This window comes from Bos indicus x Bos taurus, chromosome 14 (assembly GCF_003369695.1).
Source record: "Bos indicus x Bos taurus breed Angus x Brahman F1 hybrid chromosome 14, Bos_hybrid_MaternalHap_v2.0, whole genome shotgun sequence".
Taxonomy (NCBI): Eukaryota; Metazoa; Chordata; class Mammalia; order Artiodactyla; family Bovidae; genus Bos; species Bos indicus x Bos taurus.
Window position 1 is genome coordinate 44033999 of NC_040089.1, and position 17541 is coordinate 44051539.

The 17541-nt window shown below is 38.4% G+C and overlaps 1 long non-coding RNA gene across 1 annotated transcript; it reads right to left on the minus strand.

Annotated features, from left to right (window-relative positions):
- Positions 1-3873: 3873 nt before the first annotated feature.
- On the minus strand, positions 3874-16622 carry LOC113904295. Its single transcript, XR_003514478.1, has 2 exons — positions 16525-16622; positions 3874-6163 (listed from the first exon to the last, which is right to left on the minus strand). It is a non-coding gene; the product is annotated as an uncharacterized LOC113904295 (long non-coding RNA).
- Positions 16623-17541: the final 919 nt, after the last annotated feature.

Here is a 17541-nt window from a genome sequence, read left to right on the forward strand (position 1 = left end):
CTTCAAGACTTCCATTTGATTTCTAATCTAATCCCTGTTTAATCTGGGAACTACTGAAGAGTAATGATGAAATTTTAAATCTAAAAGTTTTCCTACTTAAATAGTATTTTTTTCCTTTCTCTTTTTTTAAATTTTATTTTATTTTTAAACTTTACAATATTGTATTTTTAAAAACACACAACAAGATATTGTTTTCCTGTGGTTTTAAAAAAAATCAGATAACATAAAATTTACCATCTAAACCATCTGAAAGTATTCAGTTCAGTAGGGTTGAGAAAAGGCTGTGAAATAGATCTCCTGGACTTTATCATCTTGCAAATCTGAAACTCTTGTACCCATTAAGCAACTCCCCTCAACCTCCCTCCCTGGAATATTTTTACAGGGCTTTCAGATACAAAGTTTATAGAGTTTGACCCTTTTTTCTTGTACAGGTCTCTAAAAGCCCAAGGAGAAAATAGAGAAGGCAAAACACTTCTATGTTTCTCTGTGAGTTATCTTACTCATCTGTAAAAATCAATGGCTGTCGGAGAGCCCCCTGAGTACCTTCAGATCTTTAACAGATAACTCTGCCTTTAGTCATGCCAGGAAGTTGAAAAGTGTTTTGCCTGTTTGTGAGTTTTGGAAGAACACCTAGAAACAGGTTCTAGGAGACAGAAGGGCCTTGCAGCTGTGGGCTCATCTGCCTCCCAGTGCTGGCCTTCTCGCCCTCACACTGCAAACAACAGCACGTGGCTTGCACTTAAATAGTTCCAATGGCAGAAGTCTCACACCTGAGGCCAGTGTTCCTTCCTTGCCTTTCCTTTACGGTTGCTATAGATTCTGAGAATATGTCACAAAACTGCTCTCCCACGTGCCTGAAAGTATTTGGAATTACCTGTCTGGTCTGATTCTGTGTCTTAACTGCTTCAGGCTTGCTTTCTTTTCTCCTAGATGCAATCAGGAAATACTGAATTTAAGAAATAGTAAAAGAAAATATTTCCAATGAGCAGAATATTAATATGTGACAACTGAGCTTTCCCTATCAGTAGGGTTTATTCATGCATTCGACTGACAGCAATACAAGTAACAGCTTTGATGTGGAATAGAACCTAAAAGCTGGGAGACCTACCAGTGGGATACCTTTCTTTGTTTGGCTTGGGTTTTTTTAATTTATTATCTATTTAATTTTTGGCTGCACTGGGTCTTCATTGCTGCATGCAGGCTTTCTCTAGTTGAGGCAAGAGGGGGCTTATTCTCCAGTTGCCGTGCTTGCTCGGGCTTCTCATTGCAGGGGCTTCTCTTGTTGCTGAGCACCGGCTCTAAGGCTCTTAGGCTTCAGCAGTTGCAGCTTGTGGGCTTTAGAGTGCGGGCTCAGTAAGTGTGGTACACTGGCTAGTTGCTCTGCAGCATGTGGAATCTTCCCAGACCAGGGATCGAACCTGTGTCCCCAGCACTGGCAGGTGAATTCTCAATCACTGAACCACCAGGGAAGTCCTGGTTTGGTTTCTTGTCTTCTCAAAATCTCCAATGTCATCTTTACTCCCATTCTTAGTCCATATGATTCAGGTCAAGTTGCCCCACAACTGCCTTTATAGGCAAGGATGTCATCCCCACCATGGTACTGATGGAAGCCACTGCATTACCCCTCATCCTTGGCTAACGCTTTGGGAATTGCCTCTTGCGAGACATGGGTGTCCAGAGCAAGACCCAATAATAGGTGCCAGAATGTAAATTTTAAATACAGGATTATGGTCAAAGAGAATCAAAGTGAACAGGCTGCAATGAAGGTCACTGGCTCAATCTGATTGGAAGGATAGCTGGGAAATTAGGTATACTAAATAGTATAAAAATAAAGTGAGATTTTACTAAGAAACTACTAATGGATAAAGAAAATATAAAGGTAGACCTAACCCAGAAAACATTTATAAAGAATTAAGAATCAAACAGATGTCATATATATCTGAAATGTATTGAAACTTTATTTTTTCACACAAGAATGTAACATGCTATTTCCATATTGAGCCCCATGTGTGTTTTGTCTTTTTTTTTTGCAACGTTGTTACAGTAATACCTTCTATACAGTCGATGTATCCATCGCCTATTTCAAAAAGCATTTGTGGACATTTCAAAGTGAACGGTGCCTCTGAGTTGAAGATTAACTTGTTTAGAAGACTTTGTGCTGCCAAAAATACCAAACGATAACCAAAAAAAAATAAAATAAAATAAATAAATAGCTCCAACTTTGCTGATCTTTACAATAACCTGATCTCTCTCATGGCTATCTACTTTTGAAGCTCCATTAACTCTATCCTGCACAGGCTACTAGGGAAGTAGCTTTCCAGTTTTTTGACCCTGACACATATACAAAATACTTTATATGGAAGTTTAGAATAGACGTTTGCATGTATACATACAACAGAGGAAACGTGTTACGAAATATTGCTTTCCTTTACTATTTGCAAGTCACTAATATTTTCTATTCCATTCCCTTCTACTTCATCCTATTCTATTCCCTCTACTTGTTTTGTTCTATCCTATTTCACTTTAAAATGTCATTTTGGGGGCTTCCTTGGTGGCTCAGTGAATAAGAATCTGCCTGGCAACGCAGGGAACACGGGTTCAATCCCTGATCCAGAAAGATCCCACATGTGCTGAAACTACTGAAGTCTGAGTGCCTGAAAGCCGGTGCTCCACCAGAGAAGCCACCACACCGAGAAGCCCAAGCATCACAACTAGAGAGCAGCCCCTGTTAACCACAACAGAGAAAGGCCCTGTGCAGCAAGGAACACCCAGCACAGCCAGAAATATAAATAAATAAAAATTACTTTTTAATGTCATTTTTGACTCACAAAGTTGATTTCACAACTTACTAGTTGATCTTAATGAATAGTTTGAAAAATACTGCCCTAGTCTGCTGCTGCTGCTGCTGCTAAGTCGCTTCAGTCGTGTCCGACTCTGTGCGACCCCATAGACGGCAGCCCACAAGGCTCCCCTGTCCCTGGGATTCTCCAGGCAAGAACACTGGAGTGGGGTGCCATTGCCTTCTCCAAGTCTATGGTGCAGCAAAGGATGAAAACCAGCAAGGTTCTCTCTCTGGACCCGGCTCAAGAACTTTGCCAGTCTATTTCAGATTATTTCTACACTTCTTTTTCATTCATTCACTTATTCCCTCATTTCACTTATTAGAGGAATAGCTATGAAGTCCCTAGCATGAGTTGGGCACTTGAGTCCATTATTAGGAAAACAGTGATGGGCAGGCTAGATTCCAGAGCTCACAGAACTAACCAATTCTAAGGAAACTCGAGTCAGAGGAGATCTAAACCCCAAGGGAGGTGCAGTGGTGGCGTGAGGAAGGAGGTCAAATGTGTCCTTCCATCACGGCACCGGGGGAATCACTTATGCAACAGTTTCTTGGTGGTAACAATGAGTGCAAGTTTCAGAAAGGAAGCCGCTGTATTTGGTTCTGCTGATAGATGAGGAATGAACAGTCTCTTCACTGCTGCTCACCTGAAAATGTCGGGTGGGGAACACAAATGATTACAATAGTGCAACAGACTCACATAACCATTTTGAGTCGTAGAGCGTTAAGGGATAGTTAAATACAGAAGCAATGAAGACTGTAAGGAGGAGGAAATGGCAGAAGACAAGGGCAAACACTGGGGAAGGAGCATGGCTGTGGGCAAATATTCTTCCAGAATAGGAAGAGATTTGAGTATTTTTATCAGGTTGAGGGAAAGGAACCAGTGGAGAGGTCAAGACAGGTTATGACTATTTGATATAGTAAGGTGTTGGTGGATTTGGGGATGGGGTGAAGAAGTGAAAGATTTCATCTGGGAAAGAGTAACTAGCCTGCTGACCATTTTATGGATAAAACAAAGCATAACAGTCAAAGTCTGCAATATTATTAAATTTATTACAAAGAGTAAAAAAATATTATATGATATGGTGGGCATTTTTTCATTAGCTACATTTTCTCTTTTTCTAGAATGACATAGAGATAGCAAGCTGTCCTGAACTTACTTCTTCAGTTATAAGTCCTCCTGCCTCATCTCTTTATTTCACTGATTTTTTTTCCTTTGGGCCTGCCAAAATGACATCATCTTTCACACGTGGCCCTTTATTTTTAAACTTGTACTTGAAGAATAATATATACATAGAAACGTACAGGAAACAAAAGTGTACAGCTTGATGAACTGTTCACAAAATGAGTACATCTGCGTGTAGCATATAGCCCTTTAAAAAACAGCATTACCAGCACTCCAGAAAATTGACATCTCCAGACCCCTACCAGTTATTCTCTCTCCATCCAAGGGTAACGACTACCCTGACTTCCAACAAGGGGTACACTTTTTGGAAAAGTCTTTACTGAATTTGTTACAATACTGCTTCTGTTGTTTATGTTTTGGTCTTTTTTAGCTCGCCGACCAGGGATCCAACCTGCAACCCCCTGCACTGGAAGACAGAATCTTAACCACTAGACTGCCGGTTAAGTCCCACGGGGTACACGTTTAGACAAGAAAATCATCTAAGCTCTCTAACAGATAAATAAATCCATGTGCACGAAGGTATTTCTTTAAAAGTTGTCCAAACAGGGACACTATTTCCAATCTGTTCTTAGTTGTTTATTCAAATGTTTCCCTCACTCCTATATTGTTTGCCTAGTTGGAGTAAAAGTGAAGAGTAGACCAATCAGAAGGCTTTTTCCTGGAAGACTCCCCTTAGAAACAAACATTTTGAAATGAAATGGGAGATAGAATGGAAACCAAATGTGAACCACCTTTTCTATAACAAGTAACCTGTCTCTGGCTATCGTATACATCTGCGCTTTGGCATCTTTTTCTAAAGCCCAGGATATATTTTCATATTACTTCCAAAATGAAATTCTAAAAACTACAGAAAAGTCAAAACAATCCACAGTTACTACCCAGAGAGACCACTGTTTATAACAGTGAAATACAGGAAACATCTTACTGTCCATAAGCAGTAACATTTCAATGTCCATCAATTTGTAAGTGAAAAAAGTCTCAGAACTATTTGCATAAAACTATTTCACTCATGCTAAAAATGCATAGATGAAAAAAAATTTGGACATTTATTTTTTAACCCAAAACAACCCTCTTTGATCTCACATAGACACGATTTAAATGTTTTTTTCAGAGTAATTAAGAACACTTTAATACTTTGAGAGACAATGCTATTTGAGAACAATGACAAAGGCTTATTTTTCATTTATTCAATGCATATTTATTGGTAAATAATGCTTTGGAAGCCAACACTCAAATGTCTTGTGGAAACATTAGGTATTTAGATATTACATATAAAATATATTAGGCACTAATTCATAATTTTCAGCGTGTCATTCTCTTTTGTCATTGAAGTGTCACTAAGCCAAGTATGATTTATTCAGATATATTATATGAGAAGTTAACCTGGTTACCAGTGACAAAAAGGGAGTGAAGAAGGGGGAGGAGACAAGGGGAAGGTCAAGAATGAGATGAAATTTTCTTTTCACATACGTATTACTATTTACCTGTATTATTGCATTTACACATATAATTGTAATTATTTACTTCAGGTCTCTTCCAACAGATTACACACTCTTTAAACGTAAAGATAATGCCATACTCCCTAGCTTCTAGGATACTGCTCAGCACTATACCTGAGCCAATATTTACATAATGGTACTTAGATACCAATAGTAGTACCTAAATATTTTCAAAAGCAGGTCCTTTTTTTAGGTGGATATTTCCATCTGAATGATTTACTTAGCAACTGTGGAAGATTTTCTTTTCCAAAGATGACCACCATGATATATTCCATCCCTTACACTCCTTGTTTGGTGAGAAGGTGACACTCCTCCCATCAAATAGTGTGGCCAGTGTCCCCACCTCTCAAACCTGGTCAACCTCTGTGATGGCCTCAATATAGTGGAAAGTGGTGCCATATGATTTCCAAAGGTAGGTCAGAAAATGCCTTGGACTTCTGCCTTGTCCTCTTGGGACACTTGCTCTTGGAAGCCGGCCATTGTGCAAGGAAGCCAAGCTGGCTCACGGAGAGGCCACATGCAGGTGTTCCAGCCAACAGCCCGAGCTGAAGTCCCAGTATCAGCCAGCATCAACTGCTAGATGTGGGAGTGAATCTCTGGATGATGCTCCTGGTCTTGAGCTGTTGTCATCAGCTGATGCTGCGAGGAGAAGGAAAAAGGTGTCTTCCCTGTGCCCTATCCAAATTGTAGATTCAGGAGCAAAATAATTGTTTTAAGCCTCCTTTACATACTTATGTGCTTCCCAGGTGGTGCAGTGGTAAAGAATTCACCTGCCAAAGCAGGAGACACAAGGGATGTGGGTTCAATCCTTGGGTCAGGAAGATGCCCTGGAGAAATAAATGACAACCCACTCCAGTATTCTTGCCTGGAGAATCCTATGAACAGAGGAGCCTGGCAGGCTACAGTCCATGGGGTCACAAAGAATTGGACACCACTGAATGTGCACCACATCCTGCACTTCCCTATACTAATAGGTAGCTTGCTGTGCAGCAATAAATAAGCAGAACAGATACCACTAGTTCACACACCAATGGAAATGGAGGGAAGGCTCAGGGCCTTCAGAACCCTCCCCCTCCTCTTCTATTTCCTGTTCTTAACCCAGGTGTACAGAGGCACATCATGGAAATGGAAGTAGGATTAGAAACAGCAGGATGAGCCCAAACTAGGACAAACAGTCCCTGAAAAATTAATTAGAGCCCATTAAATTTCAAACAAAAACACTCAAAATGCATTTGTGATGCCTGGATTTTTTTCTTTTTTTCCTAAGGGAGGAAGCAGAAAGCAATTTTCAGTGATTACCAAATGATTGTGACAACCTCTTCTAATGTCTTATTAATATATTAAGAAACATGTTCTAGGTATGGGAAGTTTAATTATCTGATGCTGGTATTTTGTGATCTTGTAATGAAGGACCTGTTAACTTGCTGCGGGACGATTTGCCTAAACTAACTGAATAATCAGTGTGGACAGAATATGGTTACTGACCTCATCAATGCCTTTGACACAGTAAATAATATTGTGCTGAAAAAATTACACAGGAGTGAAATGTGTGACACAAGCATGGATGAGTTAACTGGCTGGTTCACGGACATAGGCTGCTTTCTTTCCTGAGAAATTACGTGTGACAGTTAAATTAACCTTAAGGGACTTGGAGGCTGGCAGAGATTTGCATATTTTTTTTCTATTCTTTATTTATGAACTGCCAAGTTCTTTCGAGAGTACAACAGTGCACTTTTATATTAACAATGAAATACATTATTTGGGAGGAAGCACTGAAAAATGAGATTGAAGAAACCAACTTGGGTCTTATCAACCATTTCAATCTATGAAAATACCGCAGCATTTAACCTTGGGTAGAACTGCTTTGGCGTTTCAGTGAAGACAAAATGTAAGCTATTTTTTTTTATTAAGAACAAAAAAGGCCTAAATTAGATCCTAATTTTCCTTTTATTCCCATTTAAATCAAACTACCTATTTTTGACCTCGAAAATGGCAGCTGTCAAGCTCACAAGTAGTCTGACTTTGGCCAACAGGGGTGTACTTCTTTAGTTATCCAATTGAACAAACATGAGCCTTTCTACTTACTCTCTGGAAGTGGGCCACCCGCCCTGATAAAGTTGGAAGAATTGGACACTGAGACCCTCTGCTCCTCCCTCTAATGTTTCCTTCCTCTTTCGGGTCTTCAACTCTAAGTGCAAGCTAATTTAAACAAACTACAAATCTGAATCCTAATCACATTTTTTTAAAGGATGTCAAGAATATTGTATTATGCAGAGCTTGACCCTGGGTCGAGAAGATCTCCTGGAGAAGGAAATGGCAACCCACTCCAGTGTTTTTGCCTGGAAAAATCCCATGGATGGAGGAGCCTGGTAGGCTACAGTCCATGGGGTCGCAAAGAGTCGGACATGACTGAGCAACTTCACTTTCACTCCACTTACATATTATGATTATAAAGAACATTAACAACTAGGGAGATCTTATTATATAGAACAGTAATTGTGATTACAACTATGCAGAGAAGTTAATAAGAAAAAGAAGGAAACATTTAAAAATGCTAACAATGATTGCATTATGATAGTATAATAATTTTTTCTTATTTTTCTCTATATTCTGTAAAGGTGATTTTACATATATATATTATATATAATGTATAATAATTATAATTTATTTTAATTTTATTAATAAAATATTTAATAAACAATTGTATATAATTATATATTATATAATATATAACATTATTTTAAATATTACATATTATACATAATAATAAGTAATATTAATATTATAATATATTATGTTGTATTATATATTTATAATATATTATATATTATATTATATTGTATTATATTTATAATATATTATATTGTATTGTATTGTTTATAATATAATAATCAATAAATATAATATATAATAATACAATACACTAATTTATTATTTATTTTATTACTAAATATTATAATACATATAATAATTTTTTCTTATTTTTCTCTACATTCTGTAAAGGTGATTGATTTTATATATATTATATTTTATATTTTATATATATATATATATATATATATATATATATATATATATATAATGTAATTGCTAAGTTAACCATACCTGTTAATAAAATTGGAAGAAAAGGAAGGGGGGGAAAACCAATTGGTAAGTACTTAATGCTTAAATCCAGCAGGAGAGAATAGAGATTGTTTTGAGCTACACCTAAAATTAAGTGACACATAAGGATGGAGAAAGTCTTGACAGAGGTCCTTCTCATGTCGTATCACTCATATTCAACAGGCACACGCACACAGAGACGACTTCCATTGTTAAGAGTGGACACAGTCCCCTTACAGATAAACTACTCCCAATCCTAATTTTCCTCAAAAAGAGTCTTTGCCTGACTTCTCCAACTAATCCCTCCACATTTTCAACCCTTCACACAAAGTGGAGTTTTAAAAAGGCATTCTGTTTATAAGGAGGCATGAATGATATCTTACTTTTTCATTTAGAAAAGAGCAAATGCGGGAATTGCAAGGCTGTCTTTGAGGAAATGAGAATCAGTCTACATGAAGAGCAATGAAGAACAAATGCAGATGTGATACTGTCAGAGCTAAGCTTGGTTTTGAGAGGAAAAAAAAAAACTAAAACCAGCATAGGAAAGCCAATAAGTGGTAGAAGTGGAATTTGCAAAATAGATGTAATTGAACCACAAACTTTAGAGACAAATGTTGATACAAACAAAAGTTAGGCTTTGAACAAAAATCAAATTAACCTGAAGTGGTTGGGAGAAAGGGGGTATTCTAGGTTTCCCAAGTGGTCTGGGGCTAGGTATCTGCAGCCTTCTGGCCTGCTCTTCTCTCACAACAAACTGTGGAAAATTCTTAAAGAGATGGGAATACCAGACCACCTTACCTGACTCCTGAGAAATCTGTATGCAGGTCAAGAAGCAACAGTTAGAACTGGACATGGAAAAATGGACTGTGGAATACTTTCCCAAATTGGGAAAGGAGTATGTCAAGGCTGTATATTGTCACCCTGCTTATTCAACTTACATGCAGAATACATCATGCGAAATGCTGGGCTGGATGAAGCACAAGCTGGAATCAAGATTGCAGGGACTAGTATAGCCACTATGGAGAACAGTGTGGAGATTCCTTAAAAAACTGGAAACAGAACAGCCATATGACTCAGCAATCCCACTGCTGGGCATACACACAGAGGAAACCAGAATTGAAAGAGACACGTGTACCCCAATGTTCATCGCAGCACTGTTTACAATAGCTAGGGCATGGAAGCAACCTAGATGTCCATCAGCAGACAAATGGATAAGAAAGCTGTGGTACCTATACACAATGAAATATTACTCAGCTATTAAAAATAATGCATTTGAATCAGTTCTAATGAGGAGGATGAAACTGGAACCTATTATACAGAGTGAAGTAAGTTAGAAAGAAAAACACCAGTACAGTATATTAATGCATATATATGGAATTTAGACGGAGAAGGTGATGGCACCCCACTCCAGTACTCTTGCCTAGAAAATCCCATGGATGGAGGAGCCTGGTGGGCTGGCTCCTAAGGGTCGCTAAGAGTCAGACACGACTGAGTGACTTCACTTTGACTTTTCACATTCATGCATTGGAGAAGGAAATGGCAACCCACTCCAGTGTTCTTGCCTGGAGAATTCCAGGGACGGAGGAGCCTGGTGGGCTGCCGTCTATGGGGTCACACAGAGTCCGACATGACTGAAGTGACTTAGCAGCAACAGCAGCAGCAGCATGGAATTTAGAAAGATGTAATGATGACCCTGTATGCGAGACAGCAAAAGAGACACAGATGTAAAGAACAGACTTTTGGACTCTATGGGAGAAGGCGAGAGTGAGATGATTTGAGAGAATAGCATTGAAACATGTACATTACCATATGTGAAATAGATCACCAGTCCAAGTTTGATGCATGAGACAGGGTGCTCAGGGCTGGAGCACTGGGATGACCCTGAGGGATGGGATGGGGAGGGAGGTGGGAGGGGGGTTCAGGATGGGGAACACATGTACACCCATGGCTGATTCATGTCAATGTATGGCAAAAAACACTACAATACTGTAATTAGCCTCCAATTAAAATAAATTAATTAAGAAAAAAAAGATTGCAGGGAGAAATATCAAAAACCTCAGATATGCAGATGACACCACCCTTATGGCAGAAAGCAAAGAGGAACTAAAGAGTCTCTTAATGAAAGTGAAAGAGGAGAGAAGCTGGCTTAAAACTCAGCATTCAAAAAACAAAGACCATGGCATCTGGTCCCATCACTTCATGGCAAACAGATGGGAAAACAATGGAAACAGTGACAAACTTTATTTTCTTGAGCTCGAAAATCACCGCAGATGGTGACTACAGCTATAAAATTAAAAGATGTTTGCTCCTTGGAAGAAAAGCTATGACCAACCTAGGTAGTATATTAAAAAGCAGAGACATCACTTTGCTGACAAAGGTCCGTCTAGCCAAAGCTATGGTTTTTCCAGTAATCGTGTATGGATGTGAGAGTTAGACCATAAAGAAAGCTGAGCGCCGAAGAATTGATGCTTTTGAACTGTGGTGTTGGAGAAGACTCTTGAGAGTCTCTTGGACTGCAACTAGATCAAATCAGTCAATCCTAAAGGAAATCAGTCCTGAATATTCATTGGAATGACTGATGCTGAAGCCAAAGGTCCAATACTTTGGGCACCTGAAGCAAAGAACTGACTCACTGGAAAAGACCCTGATGCTGGGAAAGACTGAAGGCAGGAGGAGAAGATGACAGAGGATGAGATGGTTGGATGGCATCACCGACTCGATGGACATGAATTTGAGCAAGCTCCGGGAGTTGATGATGGATGGGGAAGTCTGGCATGCTGCAGTCCATGGGGTCGCAGAGTCAGACATGACTGAACGACTGAACTTCTCTCATAAGCATGTTATGAAACTATAATTTATACGTGTACTTGGAATACAAATTCAGATTTTAGAGATTATCAAAAAGAAGTTCTTTCTCTCCTTGCTTAAGTAAATTTAATCTTGGATGATTATGGTTTTCTGGTTCAGTATACACTTGTTGAAAAAGTTACAAGTAACTAATAATAGGTTAATGCAAAATTTATATACAGTGTTGTTTTAAAATGTTCATTTTGGCTCCTACCCTGCACTGAATTCAAAATAATTCCATCAAAATCATATTCATTTTCAAATATGAAAACCAGTATTCCTGAAATTCTGGCTGACATCATTTAAACTCATCAGTATCATTATTTTTGGCATATATTTACTATAAAAACAAAGGACAAATCATACTATCTGTGCCTTGCTTGAAGCCATTTTTTTCCTGAAAAGTATCATTAAAAAATATTTTGTTCTTAGCAAATCCATTTCATAGTCCTGATATGTGGCTGTACTAGTTCTTTGTTAATATCAACTGGGTATAACAAAGTGTTTATCCATTTCTCATCCCACAGTCATTTCTCTCTGACAAAAAAGGATGCAATAGTTGTTTGCAGAATACACCTTGCTAATGCTTTTTAATACAGAGTGAAGTAAGCCAGAAAGAAAAACACCAATATAGTATACTAACGCATATATATGGAATTTAGAAAGATGGTAACAATAACCCTGTGTACGAGACTTCAAAAGAGACACCGATGTATAGATCAGTCTTATGGACTCTGTGGGAGAGGGAGAGGGTGGGGAGATTTGGGAGAATAGCATTGAAACATGTATATTATCATGTATGAAACGAGTCGCCAGTCCAGGTTCGATACATGGTACTGGATGCTTGGGCCTGGTACACTGGGACGACCCAGAGGGAGGGTAGGGGAGGGAGGAGGGAGGAGGGTTCAGGATGGGGAACGCGGGTATACCTGTGGCGGATTCATTTCGATATTTGGCAAAACTAATACAATATTGTAAAGTTTAAAAATAAAATAAAATTTAAAAAAATTCCTCTTCTCCTTCCTTAAGTAAACAGTTCTTATCAAATTTTCCTCACCTTCTATGCAACAGTCATTCTTTCCCCTACATAAACAGCAGACATGTTCATCCAGAGCTTCCAGTTTTTCCCCAATGGTAGTTCCAGGCTCAGGACTCTATATATACATGTGTGCATGCTAAGTTGCTTCAGTTGTGTCTGACTCTGCTACCCCATGGACTGTAGCCCACCAGGCTCCTCTGTCCATGGGATTCTCCAGGCAAGAATACTGGAGTGGGTTGCCATGCTCTCCTCCGGAGGATCTTCCTGACCCAGGGATTGAACCTGCATCTCTTAAGTCTCTTGCATTGGCAGGAGGGTTCTTTACCACTAGCACCACCTGGGAAGCCCAGAGATGTACAATCTACACCAATTACTTAACTAAGGACTACAGCCAATCTATTGAGTGCATGTTTATCATTCAACTGTTACACACGTTTCAAATATGAGCCAAGTATTCTGGAGATAAATCACACATGAGTCAGGTACTTGACTCACACTTACTTTTGACAGTAATCCTTCTTAATGCTCTAATTTTATGATGTAATTTTAGTAGTGGAATTAACTTGGAACAACACAAAATTATGTAATTAATTGCATTAGCTTCAATTATAATTACTGTTTAATCTCAGCCTGACACCCCAGCTGAAAGCCAGTACACACAGAGGCAGTCACCGTGGAGGGGGGAGGCCTTCCCAGCTGCTGGTTTGTATGGACTAATTATATAAACGGTATTTATTTTTGCTAAAAAAAAAAAAATCTCAGGAACTAATCAAGCGTATGCCATTTATTTGGACATAAGGGCTTAGAGAAGTCAAGGGATAGAGAATAAAGGGAAATACTTTCAGCAATTCCTAATTATATTTCCCTCAACATTCATTTTGAAAGGGTTTAATTGATGTAATTTTAAAAAGTTTCTGTGGTCACATAAATTTGGTTTATGCTGGATTAAAAAATTAAATAAGTTTCTTTACTATATCGTTCCTTAGTCTTTAATATGTTAATATATGTTGTGAATCTCCAAGATGTGAGAAGTGTTTCTCAAACTGTTTTAAACAGAGAACACCCTCTCCTTTAAACAACTTCATTGAAGTATAATTTACATGCCATAAATTTCACTTCTTTCAGTGTACAACTAAATGATTTTTAGCAAATTTACAGAGTTGTACCACCATCACTAAAATCCAAGTTTCAAACATTTTCACCACCTCAAAAACATCCCTTCTTCCCACATTTGCCATTACTCTGAATTCCCACCTCCAGCTCTAGGCAGCCACTAATCTACCTTGTGTCTATAGATTTGCCTCTTCTGGAAGTTTTATATAAATGGAACGATACAATATTTGGTTTTTGTGTCTATCTTCTTTCACTAAGCATGGCTTTGAGGCTGATTTATTTTGTAGCATGTATCAGGACTTCATTTCTTTTTACTGACAAACAGTATTCCAAATAGATATACCATATTTTTTTAATCCATTCATGAGTGTATGGGAATTTGGATTGTTTCCAGTTTGGGGATATTGTGAATAATGCTATGGAACATTCATGTAGGAGTCTATGTTTGAACAACTGTTTGTATTTCTCTTGGGTATATATTTCAGATTGAAGTTGTAAATCATATGATGAATTTATATTTAACTTTTTAAGAAACTTCCAAACTGTTTTTCCAAAATGGCTGCACTATTTTGCATTTCCATCAGCAGTGTATGAGAGTTTTAATTTCTCTACACCCTCACCAGCTAGTCATCCTAATGGCTGTGTACTTTTATTTAACGGTGGTTTTGATTTGCATTCCCTGATGGCTAATTATGTTGAGCATCCTTTTATGTGTTTATTGATCATTCATATGTATCTTTGTTCCATTCAAATTTTTTGCCTATTTTAAAATTGGGTCGTTTTCTTGCACCGCAAGAGTTCCTTGGTATTCTATGATTTGCAAAATTTTTTCCCTCTTTTCATTTCCTTTTGGTGTCTTTTTAAGCACACATATTTTAAATTTTGCTGGAGTTCAGCTTATCAACTTTTTTCTTTTACTGCTTGTGATTTTTTTTTTTTATTTCCAAGAAAGTCATGAAGATATACTCCTATGTTTTCTTTTTAAAAAGTTTTGTTATTTAGCTCTAACATTTAGATGGAGTTTGAATAGGGTGGGATACTTCATTTGAATATATCTTTTTGCACATGGATATCCAATTGTCCCAGTACCATTTGTTGAAAAGACTACCCTTTTCCTATTGAATTTCCTTGACACCTTTGTTGAAAAGCAATTGAGCATAAATGTAAGAGTCTTTAATATGTTAATGTATGTTGTGAATCTCCAACAGGGAGGATACAGAATGTTTCCCAAAATGTTTTTAACAAGGAATTCTACCTCCTCCCCTCCCCCCCTTTTCAAACACAGGCTTTCACTTCAGTTCTCACTGCTGTCCACAGCACAGACTTTAGGGAATGCTTCTCTAAAGTGCTCAGGGCTCTAACTTTTACTTGCAACTAACCTTGTTTCTTGTTTTTAGAGGCTGGGAGCCCGAGGCTGCAAAACCAAAGACCTAATTTCTAGCAATATGCTAGAAATACATATTGTATTTCTACAGTAAATACTTAAGACAACTCACTATGCAGACATGTATGTAAAGGCTGTTGGAAATATTTGGTATTGAATTAGATTCATATTTTACACATAGAAACAAAATGAGTTTTCTCATAGGCATAATGGATGAAACTTTGGAAGTAGGGAGAATTTTGCAATTGTGTTTTACATATTTAGGGCAGTGCAGCTTACCTGATCATGACATCTGACAGGAGTAAACATCAGTAATAAGTTGTCATAGTAAAGAAGATCTATTTACACACACTTTATCATATATATACACACACACCTATAGACACATATCTGTTGGAAATGTACTTTTTTCTTTTTTAAAACTAGTAGATTTTGTCCTAACGCTTTTATTTAATCAACTATAAGGCACAATGTTGGATAACTGCTTAAATGACCTTGTTAGAATGACAATACCATCACTTTAGCATTGTATTTTTCAAACACACACACACAAGTACAAAAATTAAAAAGTGGAATTAAAATTAGTGTCTTTATCATCCTGTATTTATCTGCAGAACAAGAAAAATACACATAAAAGTCAACAATGAGGGGGAAAAAAATGAACAAAACACTGTCTTGGGGAGAATGTGTCATCATAAATGTAGAAAAGCAGACTCAAGGCGCTCTGTCAATGCTCTAACCACAAAACCTGGTGGATGTCACTGACGGACTGACAGGCAAACTCCTCCAGTGAATGCCGGAGGTTCTAGAAACCCACGTAAAACGACAGTATAAACCAAACGGGTAGGCGTTCTACCAACATAGGCTGAGGTGCATTCAGTACCCTAACCGATATGTTGATTTCTCTCACCAGGCCTCTTTCTGTTAGTGATTTACCTTTCTTTTTAAAAGCCTCATTTTGTTTTCTGTTTAAGATGGCATTATCTCGCCTTGTATAAAAGAAATCATTGCATACCTAAGTTTCCAAATACATAATAATATTTTTCTTTTGGATATTCTATTATGCCAAACAAATTTACAGCAGAAAAATACATTTTCTTGTAAAACTGTAGGCATATTTAGGTCAGGATTCAGAAATGTAAAGCCTTGCCTCCCTCTCTGTCAGGGTTTGTATTCTATCTAGTTTTGAGCCTTAACAGCCCTTATCCATTTCTAGTCTCCCTATACTTTTAAAGTAACTTAAAAGTTCATTTTAGTTTAAATCTCAAACCTTTTTCAGATTGGATTTTATACTTAGCTAATTTAGGACAATTTACTTGTATTTTATTTTTTTCATTTGTTACTGAAACCACGCCCGATGCTTGCTCCGCATTTTAGACTTTTTTCCCCCCAAGCATACTTGGAAATATCCAAGCTCCTTCCCTCTAAAGTGCCACTTACAGATTTTGTATTTATCTGTTTTTAGCCTGTGTGTGTTCTCGTTCTTTCTCCTCTTTTAGGTTATGTTAGGCTTACCTACAAGACCCTGCCGTCGAGGGAGAGGCGCTCAGCGTGGACGGCACCAAGTTGAACAGCTTTTACAAGTCTGCCCTCCGTGACCTTGTCAACCTCGGGCGCGCGGTGGGCGGGTGTTGATGACGTCACGGCCCAGATGCTCGGGCCGGCGAGATGGTTGAAAGTGACCTACGAGTCCCACGGGTGTGTGTGGGTGGAGCAGGGAGGGAGAGAGTTAGGATTTCACACCGTCGTGGGGCATCCGTGTTTCTGCCCACGGGGGAAATCTCGTTTTAGCCTGGCCCCCATTTCTGCTCCAGGAGGAAATAAAACTCCCTCCCATGTGTTCCCCTGGACACTTTCAGAATGAGAGGGGGTAGGAGCGAGATCAGAGCCTGGTGCGAGCAGGCAGTCATTCCCCAGGCGCTGGAAGTGAGGGGCAGGAATTCGCCAATTCCCAAGGCTATCAATGTATAGGAAATTTTCCTCCCCAAAGTAAGCTATCTTCAGTGGGACTAAAGAGATACCTCTCAAGGAGCACCCTGGAGCCGGCTCCCGTGTAGGGACCAGGAGAACTTGAATAATTTGGGAAGAATTCACTCAATTATGGGGATATTCTGTTGCACACCTGGCTAAGATTTTTACGAGAGTAAAGAGGGATTGGAAATGAATCTATTTGTAGTCATATATCAACCAGATAGTGTAAAATGTTGTAGTTCTTATTCTGCAGTGTCGGTTCAATCATTACCACCATCAGTTACTCCTTTTGTTGTCTTTATAAAGCTCTGGTGTAAAGAGCTACCATGTTGTTACGGATACATGTTTGGGCTGGCAAAACTCCCACATCACTGTAAGTGACTAGTAGGCTGTTTTTCTGTCTGTTTACTTCAGTGCTGCACCTAACACCTGCAATAACAAATACAATGAATGATGACATGAGTAAAAAGTGACCAGCAAATGGGTAAAGTAAATTACAGTAAGCTGACAATATATTCCCATTTAGTGACTTGTACTCTTCACATCTCCATTCCTTCTATT